This window comes from Alligator mississippiensis, chromosome 1 (genome assembly GCF_030867095.1).
Source record: "Alligator mississippiensis isolate rAllMis1 chromosome 1, rAllMis1, whole genome shotgun sequence".
NCBI lineage: Eukaryota > Metazoa > Chordata > Crocodylia > Alligatoridae > Alligator > Alligator mississippiensis.
In genome coordinates this window covers 5,847,965-5,862,173 of record NC_081824.1, presented here as the reverse complement: position 1 = coordinate 5,862,173, position 14,209 = coordinate 5,847,965, and the positions used below count along the sequence as shown (strand labels likewise).

General features: G+C 49.4%; 1 protein-coding gene across 5 annotated transcripts in view; it reads right to left on the bottom strand.

Moving 5' to 3' along the window:
* Positions 1-14,209, bottom strand: part of EXTL3 (exostosin like glycosyltransferase 3) — a 193,374-nt gene that overhangs the window by 56,553 nt on the left and 122,612 nt on the right. The window lies entirely within an intron of this gene.

Genomic DNA, 14,209 nt, shown 5'->3' with positions numbered 1-14,209 from the left:
GCTGCCCCCTTTCACTCACCCTCCTACACGCCGTCAACTGAGGGAGTGGGAGATCAGAGCTGGCATGGGATGGTACCTTGTGGATGCCATTCGAGAAACCCACCCCAGCCCAAGCCCTCAGGGGCAAAGTGTGCTCAAAGCCTTGCTGCCCACGGCCACAACACACCAGGCACAAGTGTCTGAGGCTCCCAGCCGCTGCTGTGAATGCTCCCCCTTGGCGCTGCACCCCGACCAAGTGCCAGCATTTGCAGACTCCTGGACCTAGCAGGAAGATCAATCTACAGTTCTGAAAGGATCCTTCTCACCAGTTTTGGCTGGCAATTGGAAACCTTTGCTAGTCAAGACCGGCATCAGATCAAAGGAAGGGCCAGCTTGCCAGCGTCTTGCAACAGGGCTCTAGCTTCTTCTAAAACCCAGGTGCATCAAAACGCAGCAGATCGTCAGCATGGATTTGGCGGTGGGGAGCTGTACCCAGAGCATAGATATGTCTGTATGTCTGGAGATACGTTTGAGTCAATGGATGAATGGTGAGGAGGTTACATTGGCAAGAACGGGAGCCAGGACTGCGGGGTAGTCCCATCTCTGGCACTGACTTGCTCCATTACCATGGATAAAACATTTAGCATCTGTGCCTCAGTTTCCCCACCTGTAAAGAGGAGCTGAGGATAACCCCAAGTCAGGGCAGCGCTGCAAAACAGGCAAAGATTTGGCTTGTGCCTTTGCAGCACTTTTCATCCCAAAGTCCTCCGGTGTGATTACATCTGGACAGGAAGGGTGGTCCGGTGGTTAGGGCACTACCTGAAGTCTTGGGAGCCCAGGGCTGAAGTTCCCATCTGCAAGAGCCCTTCTAGATGACCCGGCATACATCAGTCAGTTGGTTCACCTGTGCCTTGCTTACCCTGTTTGTCAAAGAGCAGTTCCCAGGGATGCTGCAAGGATAAATACACCCAAGATAGCAAAGTGTTCAGATAACTACGGTACGAGGAACCGGGGGGGACCTGGGATAGATGGATCATGCCAGCTAAACCCTTCCCTGCTATCAAGGGCTAATCATCTCATGAACATCGATCCTGTCTTACGTCTTTCAGAGCTACAAATATCAGCCCCATTTTTCAGAGGCGAGGGGGAACTAAAACAGAGATGAAGTCTAGGGCACAGCTTGCAATTAATTTCCTCGAGAACACCCCCTTTCCAAGCTGCATTTTCTCACAGCTTGATCCTGTTTCAGTTCCTTTTCTGTTCAAGCTTTTTTCCATATGCTCCCCGATACACTACTCCTCCTTTTGGGGAGGGGAAGGGAGAGGTATTTAATCAATCTCCTTGTTTCATTCCTGTTTTCCACTCACCTACAGGTCCTGGGACAGTTGTGAGCACAAGAAATAACCAGCGCACGAGAGAATCCTTTTGTGCTCTGGAAGACCGCGGGTAAAAAAAAAAACAACCCCACTCTTCTGGACATGAAATAGCATTGCATTTCTAATCACGGTGCGGGAAGTCGGTCGTGCACAGAGCTTGAGAGGGAACGCTTGGCCGACACGACAGCTGCGTGACAGGCGTCTTTATGATGACACAATCTGGTTCACTTTTAAAAGACACCAGACGATTTCTAACGCACAGAAACTGATACTCCTGGAGCAAGGACTTCTCCGTTTTGCCGGGACAGACAGCAAGCGCTTTGAGAGCCGCGTGGATCTGGATCCGAGGATCACAGAAGGGCAACACCTAGCAGTGAAAAAATTAAGGGATTTTAAACTAAACTCCCCTTACCCTTTCCCAAACTGGAACAGCTGCTTCTTTCAGCAGGGCACACCAGATGGCTCTTCGTTACCCCACATCTACGGCCTTACAGTTATACCAAAATTATTCCCACCAGTTGAGTTTGGTGGTAAATATTCTCGGCAGGGCAAAGGGCCGGGACGGGGTGAGGATTATTCCCTCCAGGCTGGAGTGGCCCTGGGGTGGGGAAGGCATTTCACCCTCTGCCCAGGACAACAGCACTTACTTACGACACACAGGAGGAAAACCCGTGTAGTCCGCTCTTCACCAAGAGACTCTCCAAGGGGTTCCCACACTTTGGCTTTCTGGTTCAATGGTGGCTCTGAAAAGCATCCCCCCAACCCACAAAAGCAGCCTGCAAGTGGTAATTACTGGAGAAGATCAAATACCACGGATACTAAGCAAGCCAGTATCTCCATGCAGAATCTGAGCATCGCTCCTTGTCTCCCCTATGCCAACTCAAATTGGTGGAAAGCTGGATGTCTGCTGGCTGGGGGAAACCCCCCATCACCAACTTCTTTACTCTGATGCAGAAGTAAGGAGTTTACCTAACTCAGGGACTTGGCACGTGTTTTATTTAGATCGTCGTAAGCATTACTGTGCCCTATTAAAAAGCTAGAAGACGCTCTAAGCCGTAGCACAGTAATGTTTGCTGTTATCTCTACCATGATTGTTGGTCCCAGGTCCCACATGCACCGCTCTTGAACTTATCATCTCTGTGGGACAGATGAGGATACCTGAGCTCTTAATACGATGGGGAGAAATCCCTCCCACAAAAAGCATGAACTTTGCTACCATACAATCGCACTTAGTGTATGTTTTAGCCCTTGAACGTGTGGACGCTCATATTTTAAATGCAGTTAACACAACCTACAGGTACCATGCAGCACAGCTCTCAGACCACACTATGAAACGCATCTGGGTTCAACTAGATACTTCTTGAGGTCCTTTCCAAGGCTACGGTTCTCTCGGGCCAACCTGTAGTTACATCTCATTCCTTTCTGGCAAAAAATCAGCTTAATTTGCTACTGAACAGAGCTCCTTGCCTTGCATCAGCTCACACTATGTTCCTTCCCTTCCCCTGTTTCTATGAATACTGGAGAGCATGAGAAAGGTCTCCCCTACCTCCCAGAAGTGCCTCTGAAGGAAGGGGCGTGGGTGGAGCTGCACGCAATCTTATTAGCCCAACTAATGGCCTTCAGCACCTTCTAGAGAAGGCTTCGTCACCATGTAAATGGAGGCACTGCGGTTTCCGACAGCCCCATCAATCACGCTGCATAACCAAACGACTGTAAGGACGAGGTACCACGCTAGCATTGTAAGCGCCAATATTTATAGAGCCGGAGGAATTCGCACCTGGCAGCAATGCTCGTCACAAAATGGGCCGCACGGTCCAACGTGCAACCGAGGAGCCGCTGGACTGCAGCAATGTCCAGATTTAGAGCTAAATCAGGGACCTCAGATGCAAAAGGCTCCTTTTATCCCACGAAACATAACTTGCATCAGCCAGTCCTCTTGGGAGAAGGACAGTCTTTCACCTTTTTATTGTACCCACAGATCTCCCAGATGGCAGCAGCCCAAAGTCCCAACCAGCCTGGGGTCTTCTCCAGGGCAGTGACCTGTTCTGGATGCATCAGAGGAAGGCAATTCACTGGGATCACTGTACCATGCATTATCATGGGGCTTGTGCTTGTTTACACCTTTTACAGCTCCCCTTCCCCAGTCTGACCAGTCAATAGGTGCTTGTACTACTATAGCTGGGCCCGATCAAGAACAGGGAATAAGCTGCCCTAACCTAAGGTACCTTTATGCCAGTATAACTGCGCCGACACCAGCTGCACCAGTTTGACTGTTTCAGTAGAAATACAACCCCCTGCCCAAAACAGACAGACAAGATGAATTGTAGTCCAGGCCTCTCCGATCCTGTTCAGCAACGTTAACAACTTTAATGGTGAGCCATGAAAAAGCTTCTTGTGCCACCAGCTCCAGAGCCGCATGCAACTGCTCAGCCCTACCAGTAGCTCATGCCAAGCCTTGTCAAGCCCGTTCCCTATTGCTCCCCCAACTCTTTCACCCACTTATCAAATCTTCAGCCCAGTACGATTTCCTGCAGGTTGTCCATGAGACTGTACCTTACTCACAATGATGCCCTCCTAGCCAACAGCCAACGTGTATAAATTATCTGTTGTCATTCTTCTTCCCTTGCCTGTTTGCCCTTCAGCTGTGAGCCCGTTGGGACAGGAACCGTGCTTAACATGTTGGAGAAGCCCTAGGCATTGATCCTCAAAAAGGTGTCTGGGTGCCTGACTTATTTAGGAGCCTGCACTGGGATGATGGTGGCACAGGCAGTGAATAGCACAGTCTGCTTCCTTCTAGGTGTTGGGACAGTGGGGCCCCGAGGAGAGTGATCCATGTCTGGGAAAAGGCTGGAGATTTCCCAGATGGGAACAAGTGACACCAGCGCACAGGGGTCATTCAGACAATACCTCCGAACCCAACGTCCTCTCTGCTCTGCACAGATTTCATAGCTTCAAAGAAAATGAGGGTTGAAGGACCTCAGGAGGTCACATCTAGTCCAACCCCCTGCTCCAAGCAGGACCAGTCCCAACTGCATCATCCCAGCCAAGGCTTTGTCTACCTGGGTCTTAAAAACCTCCAAGGATGGAGACCCCACCACCTCTCTGGGGAGCCTGGTCCAGGGCTTTACTACCCCCTCATGAGAAAGTATTTCATTTCATTTCAAGGACACCCTGGTGCTTTAGGCTTTCTTCGATATTGCTCCATGTGGTTGTGGGTGATGTTCGCAGCAGAGGGTTTTGTCTGCAAATATAGGCACTGGACTTACTGGCCTAGGCAACTCCTTCCAGTCTTATGGTCCTGTGTCCTACACACCAAAGTTCAATCCGGCTGCCTACAGCCAAGCTTTCGTGTCCTGCCACATAATGCAACTTCCTGTGTTGCCTCCCAAAGCTGGCTGCATCTCCGTGACGCTGCGTGGAGTTTGTGAAATGCTTTCGGGACCCTGCAAAACAAAAGGAAGCTACTGCACACCTTTCACCTAGGCAATCTAAGATGTTAGAGACAGCGAGGCAGGGTCAATCAGCTGCTGCAAGGGGGACGAAAAGTGTTGCCGACGGACAGGGTTCCTGGCTCAGCAGTGCTTTTTTTGGAATAAAAAATGGGGGCCTTAAAATAAAAACCATTAAGCAACAGCCTGACCAGTGGCGCTGCAGCATGGAGGCAGCTCTGCAGCATTGCGAGGCAGATGCGCTGTGCTCAAAATGTCTTTGTCTATTAAAACGGTGTCAGTTTTGCAGACTAGAAAACTCCCCGTGGCATAAACAGAATTGATAATGAACATCTGCAGGATACTGAAGCGGCCGTACGCCGCGCGGCTGCCACGATCGCCTTCCCGGGCTGGCTCTCCGATCGGCTCACCCCCTGCTCTCTGAATCCCATCGTGGCTTCCCTACGTTGCAGCACACCAAGCTCAATCAGCCTGTCCCTTCCCAGGTGCCTCCCTCACGCTGCTTCTCCACCTTCATTTCACTGAAGGGCTGATCTCTAAAGCTCGCCGCATGATCCACTGCGTGATCCGTGCTTATGAGACATCTCTCAATTCCCGGCACTTGGAGGGGCACATGGGGGTAGGCTGGCTCCTGCTCTTTCTATTTTTCGTTGCTTCATTTCTTGGTAATTGTTTAAAAAATTTGCAGGTGTCGCTCGTCTTCCCAGATGGCATCACCTGGCAGGGGCTGGCACCCCCGAGCACCGAGGGGTCACAATCCCGCTTGGACTCTCCACGTTCTCATAACGTGAAAATAGGAAAAGCAAAAGATCTGACGCAGGCGCTGCGCCCGCTCCCCCTGCTTTCAGCGCGCTTCGCTGTTGCAGCGCAAGCAGAGCAAAGTGCTCCAGGTAAATAGATAAAAATAAATAAAAGCCTGAAAAATGTCTCTTGCCAAGCCCTTTAATAAGTTAGAACGTGACGAAACCTGGGGAAAAGAAAGCGGGGTATTCAACCTGGCAAAGCTGATTGCCTCGTGGGACTACCAAAAAGAGCTTTTAGCCTAGATGTGGCCTCGCACACCATCCTACGGGTTTGACTCTTTATGGACACACACACACAGAGCAAATCTTTAGTCTGATCCCCAAAAATCATCCCTCTCCTCCCCACTCTCTTGCTCCAGTTTGAACATCTGTCTTGCCACCTAGCTAAGACAAGAAATGAATGATTATCTTGTCGTACTGGCACTGCATAGCACTTAGGATTCATAGATGTTAGGGTCGGAAGGGACCTCAATAGATCATCAAGTCCGACCCCCTGCATAAGTAGGAAAGAGTGCTGGGTCTAGATGACCCCAGCTAGATACTCGTCTAACCTCCTCTTGAAGACCCCCAGGGTAGGGGAGAGCACCACCTCCCTTGGGAGCCCGGTCCAGACCTTGGCCACTCGAACTGTGAAGAAGTTCTTCCTAATGTCCAGTCTAAATCTGCTCTCTGCTAGCTTGTGGCCATTGTTTCTTGTAACCCCCGGGGGCGCCTTGGTGAATAAATACTCACCAATTCCCTTCTGTGCCCCCGTGATGAACTTATAGGCAGCCACAAGGTCGCCTCTCAACCTTCTCTTGCGGAGGCTGAAAAGGTCCAGTTTCTCTAGTCTCTCCTCGTAGGGCTTGGTCTGCAGGCCCTTGACCATACGAGTTGCCCTTCTCTGGACCCTCTCCAGGTTATCCGCATCCTTCTTGAAGTGCGGTGCCCAGAATTGCACGCAGTACTCCAACTGCGGTCTGACCAGCGCCCGATAGAGGGGAAGTATCACCTCCCTGGACCTATTTGTCATGCATCTGCTGATGCACGATAAAGTGCCATTGGCTTTTCTGATGGCTTCGTCACACTGCCGACTCATGTTCATCTTGGAGTCCACTAGGACTCCAAGATCCCTTTCCACTTCTGTGCCACCCAGCAGGTCATTCCCTAGGCTGTAGGTGTGCTGGACATTTTTCCTCCCTAGGTGCAGCACTTTGCATTTCTCCTTGTTGAACTGCATCCTGTTGTTTTCTGCCCACTTGTCCAACCTGTCCAGGTCTGCCTGCAGCTGTTCCCTGCCCTCCGGCGTGTCCACTTCTCCCCATAGCTTTGTGTCGTCTGCAAACTTGGACAGAGTACACTTCACTCCCTCGTCCAAGTCGCTGATGAAGACATTAAAGAGTATCGGTCCAAGGACCGAACCCTGCGGGACCCCACTGCCCACACCCTTCCAGGTCGAGACCCTTCCAGGATGGTGGTTCTCAACCTTTTTAGAGTCAAGGCACCCCTTGATAGGCTCAAGACCCCCCTCAGAAAATGCTAGTGTTTACTTTTCACTCATTTTATGATAAAATAAAAGAGCAAAGGACTGTTCGGTTGCAAAGAACTCCAAGACCACAATCTAAACAGGGCAGAATTATTATTTTTACGCTATGGATTCTTGTTTGAAATCGGTGAGGTCACCTTGTGAATCATGTTGGCACATCTAATGGTGCTAATATTGTGCGGCATCCCCGGGCACCCCTGGAAGGGTCTCAAGGCATCCTGGGGACCGATTAGATAACCAGCAGCTCTGCAGAAAAGGACCTGGGGATTACAGTGGGCAAGAAGCTGATTATGAGCCAGCAGTGTGCATTTGCTGTAAAAAATGGCATCCTGGGCTGCATTCGTAGGAATGCTGCCAACACAGCGAAGGAAGTAATTACTCCTCTCTATTTGGCACTGGAGAGGCCACATCTGGAGTCCACGTTTGGGCCTCCCACTATAGAAAGGATGTGGACAAACTGGAGAGAGTCCAGCGGGGGGCAATGAAAATGGTTGTGGGGGCTGCAGGATATGATTTGAGAGGCTGAGGGGAGAAGACCGAGGGGGATTGAATAGCAGCCTTCACCTCCTTGCGGGGGGGCTGCAAAGAGGATGGAGCCGGGCTGCTCAGTGGGGGCAGATGGCAGAACAAGGAGCAATGGGCTCAAGCTGCAGCAAGGGAAGCTGAGGTTGGATATTAGGAAAAACTCTCTCACGAGGAGGGTGGTGAAGCACTGGAAAAGGTTAACCCAGAGAGATTGTGGGATCTCCATCCTTGGAGGTTTTTAAGAGCTGGGCTGACAAAGCCTCAACTGGGATGATCCTGTTTTAAGCAGGTGGTTGGACTAAACATGACCTCCTGAGATCCCTTCCAGCCCTCATTTTTTATGATTCCTCATTTTCTATGACTCTCTGGTTGAGAATCACTGACTTGGGAAGATGAGTCAAGGACCACGTTATCTTGGCTGTATAAACACACAACACAAGACAATTGCTTGCTTCAAGGGGCTTTCAGGTGAATGTATCCTAAAGACATAAAAGCCTGGGTGTCACCTTGTGAAGGTCTTCTGAAGACATTTCTACTGAAGACACCCACGACACACAGAGCCCCAGTGAATACTGGAGGGATGTGAGATGACCCACTGGCTAAGACCTAGGCATGCAACATCGAAGGAGCTTTGCAATGTCCGAACAGCTACCAAAGGAACCTGCTGCAACCCTGTAACAAAACACATGCAAAAGCCTTTCTGATGACAGACAGACATATAAAAAACTAGAACTCTTGGCCTTTGGGAAGACAGTTGTCACAGCAGATTTTAGGGTAAACCCCCTCTGCAAGAGGGCGAAGAAAAATTGTATTTATCAGCTCCTGTGCAGGGAAAGCACAGGGCATAGGACAGGTCCACTTTTGAGTAATGCTCTGAACTGTTAACGATGCAAAAGCACATTTCCAGAGCTTGGAAACCACCCAGAGCCACTGTGCATGACACAGACTGCAGCTGCTGCTCAAGTAATCCTAAATACTAACACCAGTAGTATTTTATGCTTCTATTGCATCTTTACGCACGCAACCCGAGAGCAAGCGTCATGCAAACCTCACCACCTCTTGTCTACTGTCACCCACAGTCTGAGGCCCAATGGACCGAACTGAGAAACAGAGCCCTTGTCTTATTCACAACAGCAGGGCCAGCTAGGGCACAGGAGATGGAGATCAGCTCCGCACGACTATTCAAACAACAGAATACAGCTTGTGAAAAGCCGTCCGGTATTTGCTCTCCAGGCCCACAGATCACTTCCGCGGTTAGCGATGCTCTGGGCTTGCTGCAGTCCTAGTCGTACCCCTGAGCAGAACAAGACATTTGGAAGAATCCCCTGCTCGGCCGTGCATTTGAGGCACGTTTCCTCGCTCTTCACAGAGCCTCCAGCTTGCACATGCACACAGCATGAAAAAAATAAAGCAAAAATGAAACAAAACGCCCTGTACCACCAGCTGGGCCCAACCGCATCACGAGCAAAAAATCAAGTGCAAAGTGAAGGAGGGTGACCAACCGGACTAGGAAGCTTTTGGCTTAGTGGCCTATGAGAATCCCTTCCAAGAGGCAAGGGCTGGAAGTGAGCAATGAAGCATCCGCAGGAAACGGCACGAATGAGTAGGGTGAGCCCATCTGCCCACAGACTGGACTCTCCATGGCACTAATGACCCTTTTTGCCATACAAGCCAACTCATATGTGGCTTTAAAGTGACCTGAAGTGGCCAACAAGGTTCCCCTCTTCTAGGGGAGCCTTCTCCTGGCAAAGAGCTGGTTGAGACCAACCGGCTGCCTCCTATGCCAGCTGCCCCGGTATCTCCATCCCGAAGGTCAGCATGGGATGCATCAGGGACCGCTGGCAGAACGAGGAACCTAAACCAAGTCTCTCAAGCCCCAATCCAGTGCTCTGTCCACTAAGCCACGCTGTCTGCTTGAGCACATCTTGGTTGCGCCTTCCTGCGTCTATGCCCAGCACAGCGGGGGCTGGATCCTGATGAGGAGGGGTGGGAGGAGAGGGACTTCCAGTGCTGCCAGAATGCAAGTAATGAATAATTTTCCTCCTTCAAAAGAAAATACCTGCAGCGACGCAAGGTGACCCCATAGCTTCATGGCACTTACTGACTCATTGCTGCTACCTCCCGCAGCACCTAGGTGTTCCTTTGAAGTCTCCCACGCACAGACTGACTCACCCAAACCCTGCTCACTTTGCCTTTCCCGAGCAGAGGAAAACACAAGGCGGCAACGGCCAGACACAGTGCGCACACTTCAGTCGCTAGGCACAAGGCTTGCCTCAAATCCTTCAGAGCAGCCCTGGCACCCTCGAATATTTTTATTGCTGGCAATTTGGAACAGGTAATAATTAGCGTGCAAGTAATCGATAACGAGAACGTGCATAATCTATGCATCACAGTTGATCTTTAATGCTGCAGCAGACTGCACTGGAGAGAATCGCAGACAATGAGAGACGGATGAGACCTGCGGGGTCACTGAGCCCAGCCCCAAGACAGGGGAGCTGTATCTAAAATAGCAGGACAACTCAAGCATTGTAATGGATGCCTTACAACACAGGAAGATCTTTCAAAGCTCAGGAAGTAGATGTCTGCAATAACAGGTTAAAGAGATCCAAGTCCTACGGCCGTGGACGTTGGCAACTTCCAAGCAGCCATAGCAAAGGCCAGCATCGTGGCCATAGTCAACCAGTTAGACCGGATTTGCACCAAAGTCATTAAGAACAGCCCAAAAACTTCAATCGCACTTGACATTTCATAGTATCCTAGAAAAAAATGAGGGGTGGAAGAGACCTCAGAAGATCACATCTCGTCCAACCTCCTGATCAAAGCAGGACCAGCCCCAACTACATCATCGCAGCTAAGGCTTTGTCTAGCTAGGTGTTAAAATCTTCCAATGATGGAAAGTCCACAAACTCTCTGGGGAGCCTGTTCCAGTGCTTCACCACCCTCCAAGTGAGAATTTTTTTCCTAATGTCCAACCTCAACTTCCCTTGCTGCAGCTTGAGCCCATTGCTCCTTGTCCTGTCGTCTGCCACCGCTGAGACCAGCCCAGCTCCATCCTCTTTGCAGCCATCCTGCAGGGAGTTGTCAGGCTGCCTGTCTAGGGTCTAATAACAAAATTTGTCCGGGGTCTAATAACAAAAACCACTACTGGATCAAACCAGTAATCCACATGACCATTACCTGTTTTTTTTAATAAGGGACAAGTTCCATGATCAGATAAAAGTTTCCTGCTATCTCCAATCTCTTAGTAGTTGGTGTATGCCTTGAAGAACAAGGGTTTATCCATCTCCTTTACTTCTTTTTTTTCACCCAGCTGATGCAATTACGGATATTTTCATTCTCTGAATAAATGCCTAAACTTTTACAAAGCTTGCCAAGAAGTTGGCCTTCTTGTGGCAGCCAATTCCAAGCTGACTTGTGCAGAGCAGCAATACAAAGGCTTCAAATGTGTTGTCACATTAACTGAATTGCTTTTAATACGTTGTGTTTTCAGATGAGGACCGTCACCACAGGGCTATGACCTGCAGATGCTACAAATTCAAACGCACAGTGGAGATAAGGAAGGTTTAGCAGGCACTCCCAAATGCACCTTCGCTGTATGGTTCGTTAATGCGTCTGCTATCCCACTTTTGTTCAACTCCTGAATTACGCAGGGCTAATCTTATTAATCCCAGTATGACCATCCAAAATGGGTCCAAGATACGGCTTCAAAGTACACCAGCTTTTCGACTGCTATACCTTGGCTCTTAATCTGTATCCTGCCTTTCTGGGAAGATCTCTCCAGTGCATTTTACATAGGCAGGAGCTTCCCTGCCTTCATCCAAAGCCCCTTGTGATGTCTACGTTGCCTCTCTGGTCTAGCCATCCTCTGCATTTGTGTCTGAGGTTGCTGTTTCTTCTTCTTTTTTTTTTTTTATTGCTCCCAATATGTCACTCAACATTACTCGATGCGAGATGTGTTTAAATGTGTCGATGCTGTTGCTTAGCAGATCTGAATATGCTTTACAATTTCGGCTTGTTGTTGTGCCTTGGAACCACGCATCTCTCTTCCCTCGCTCCCTAGCAAGCTGGTATCATCAGCACGTTTACCGAAAGGAAAAAATAAAATAAAATCCCAGCTCCCCTGCCAGTCGGCCTGTCTGGGAAACACTTGCTCGAGATTTCAAGAGAACTGCAGAGGCTCAAGGAAAGTAGGAGAGCTGCCAAAAAAGCCCACCTAATTTTGCTACTCAGTCAGGAAGCAATCTTAGAGACTATTAGTCTTCCATTTTCTACCCTATACCTCAGAGCTTGAATAAAAGAGTGCATCAAGTAAATCATCATCAATGGCTTTGTAAGAGTCCTAATACAGAGCTAATATCAGCCTTTCCTGAGCAGCAAGCTAATTTCATATAATAGCTTTCCAAGCAGACACAAAAGGCACGGAGCACCCAGGTGACAGGATGTTCTAGCCTTGGAAATTAGACAGGGCCTTGTATTGGTGCTCAGGGTGGGGGATAATGTGCTAACTAAAAATCATACGCGCACCGTTGTCTGGTGGGCCTTTTAAGATCTGAGCCAGTTGTGAAGTGCACAAAGCAGCAGCTCTCATTTTTGTTCCCTTTGATTTCCAACTATACATTATTTGTATTATGGAAGCCGTCGAGGGGCTCCAGCCGAGACCAGGTAGGCACTGTACACAGAGAGCAAAGCTCTCCCTATCTCAAACCACTTGCGGTTTAAAAAGACCAACCCAACGGGGAGAGAAAGGCAGTAGGATCTGCACTCCACGTGCTACCGAGACGGGAAGAGTTGGAGCGACTTGCCCAAGGTCATCGAAGAAGCCGGCGGTAGAGCAAGGAACAGGCCCTAGATCTCGAGCGCACAGGTGCACCAACAAGTTACTAAGAGGTGAGCTACGGCTCTCTCCAACTCAACCAACCACTCCAGGTCACTCCAAACATTTGTGTTGGGGTGTACACATGCCGTGGCAGTGGCAAGAGGGAGAAGCACCTGAAAGAGACTATCCAACCTGAGCTGAACTCAGTGCATCTTGTTCCAGCACAGAACAAGGGCTCACAAGCTATTAAGGCTTTCCAAAACAGCAGTCGCACACTCAACATCCGGCACTCGATGCCCATTTACTTAGGAACACCTAAAAATAACCCTACCCGTCTCGATCAATGAAGAAGGCAGGGGGAAAAAAAATATGGGGTATCTGTGTCATCTGATGCATTGAAGACTAAATCAGATAGAGCGCTTTAAAAGAATATCCCACAGGAACAAGTCTGCATCGGCCTCACGAGAGCCAGCTGGATGGGACTGAACGGTTCTTTTCCAGCGCCGGCAATGTTTAATTGTATTTCTATTTTGTGAGATTCAAAAAGGCAAAGATCAATGGCAGAACAGAAAGGCCCCGATTTTTTTTAAAAGGCGCTAAAAATAAAGCGCTTGGCATTCTCTTGGCAACGCACCTTGAAAGTGCTTTATAAACCGTAGGAAATCAGTCATCAATACCCCAGGCAGGACGGGAGGTGAGCGTGGATCCGGTTTCACAGCTGGGACAGCAGGGTCGCGGTGCATACAACTCCCCCACAGTACCAGAGGCATCCTCGGCACGCCGCTCTGTGTTTAGTCCCCTAAATATCTCCTATTTACTGCTCCTGGAACTGAAGCCTTTATTTGCATTGGCAGGGCAATAGGATTGACGCGGAAGTGACTTCTACGTTTACCAGATTTGGGAGTTTGATCAGATGTACCCGGGACGGGCATCTTCACAACATTCACACGTGTGCATTTGACGTGGTTTCTAGACCCTTCGTTCAAACCGCTGACAGGCACTGGTGCCTCTAGGTCCTTTTCGACAAAGGAATGGAAGTCGTTGGCCTACGGCAGCCACAAACCCGAGCCGGCATCGAGTTTATCTGCAGCAAGCTCCTGCGCAGGCAAAAGCCCCTTCCTGAGAATAGCTCTGCCTCAGCTGCAAGAGTACAGGAGGAAGGATGCCGAAGCAATCTGGATGGCTAAACACACCTGGACCAGCAGCTCAGATGTAATTTATGCTGACAGCAAGATTTCTAAGCAACAAAATCCCCAAGGAAGAGATGACAGGTCGGCCTCCTGGGATATCTGAAACCAGAGCAGACAAAACCCTATTGCACAAGCTACGAGGAACATTTCTTTTTACATTCACTGGGCAGAGGAAGGAGCTGGACCAAGGCTGTGCACGTGTCTATTATTAGCTTCTACGATTCCAGAGAAGGATAAGCTAATGATGATAAGTTGTACTTACAAATCGCTTTCTGTGGAAGGTCTCAACAGCACGGTAGCAGCATGAAGCCTTATAAAAAAAATACTTCTGTCATAGGTAAGCAATGATGAGGCTGATGTTACAAGGCAAAGCAATACCCCAGGATAAGTTAGGGTAGAAATCAGAACCAAAAACAGAAGTACAGATGCCCATCCCTCTACTCTAACCACTGGACAACAATCCCTCACCTGCCTTCCTGGGAATCAGTCTCGGTGTTGTGTGTCCCTAAATTCAACTTCCATTACTACAGTGTAAGTTGGAGACTG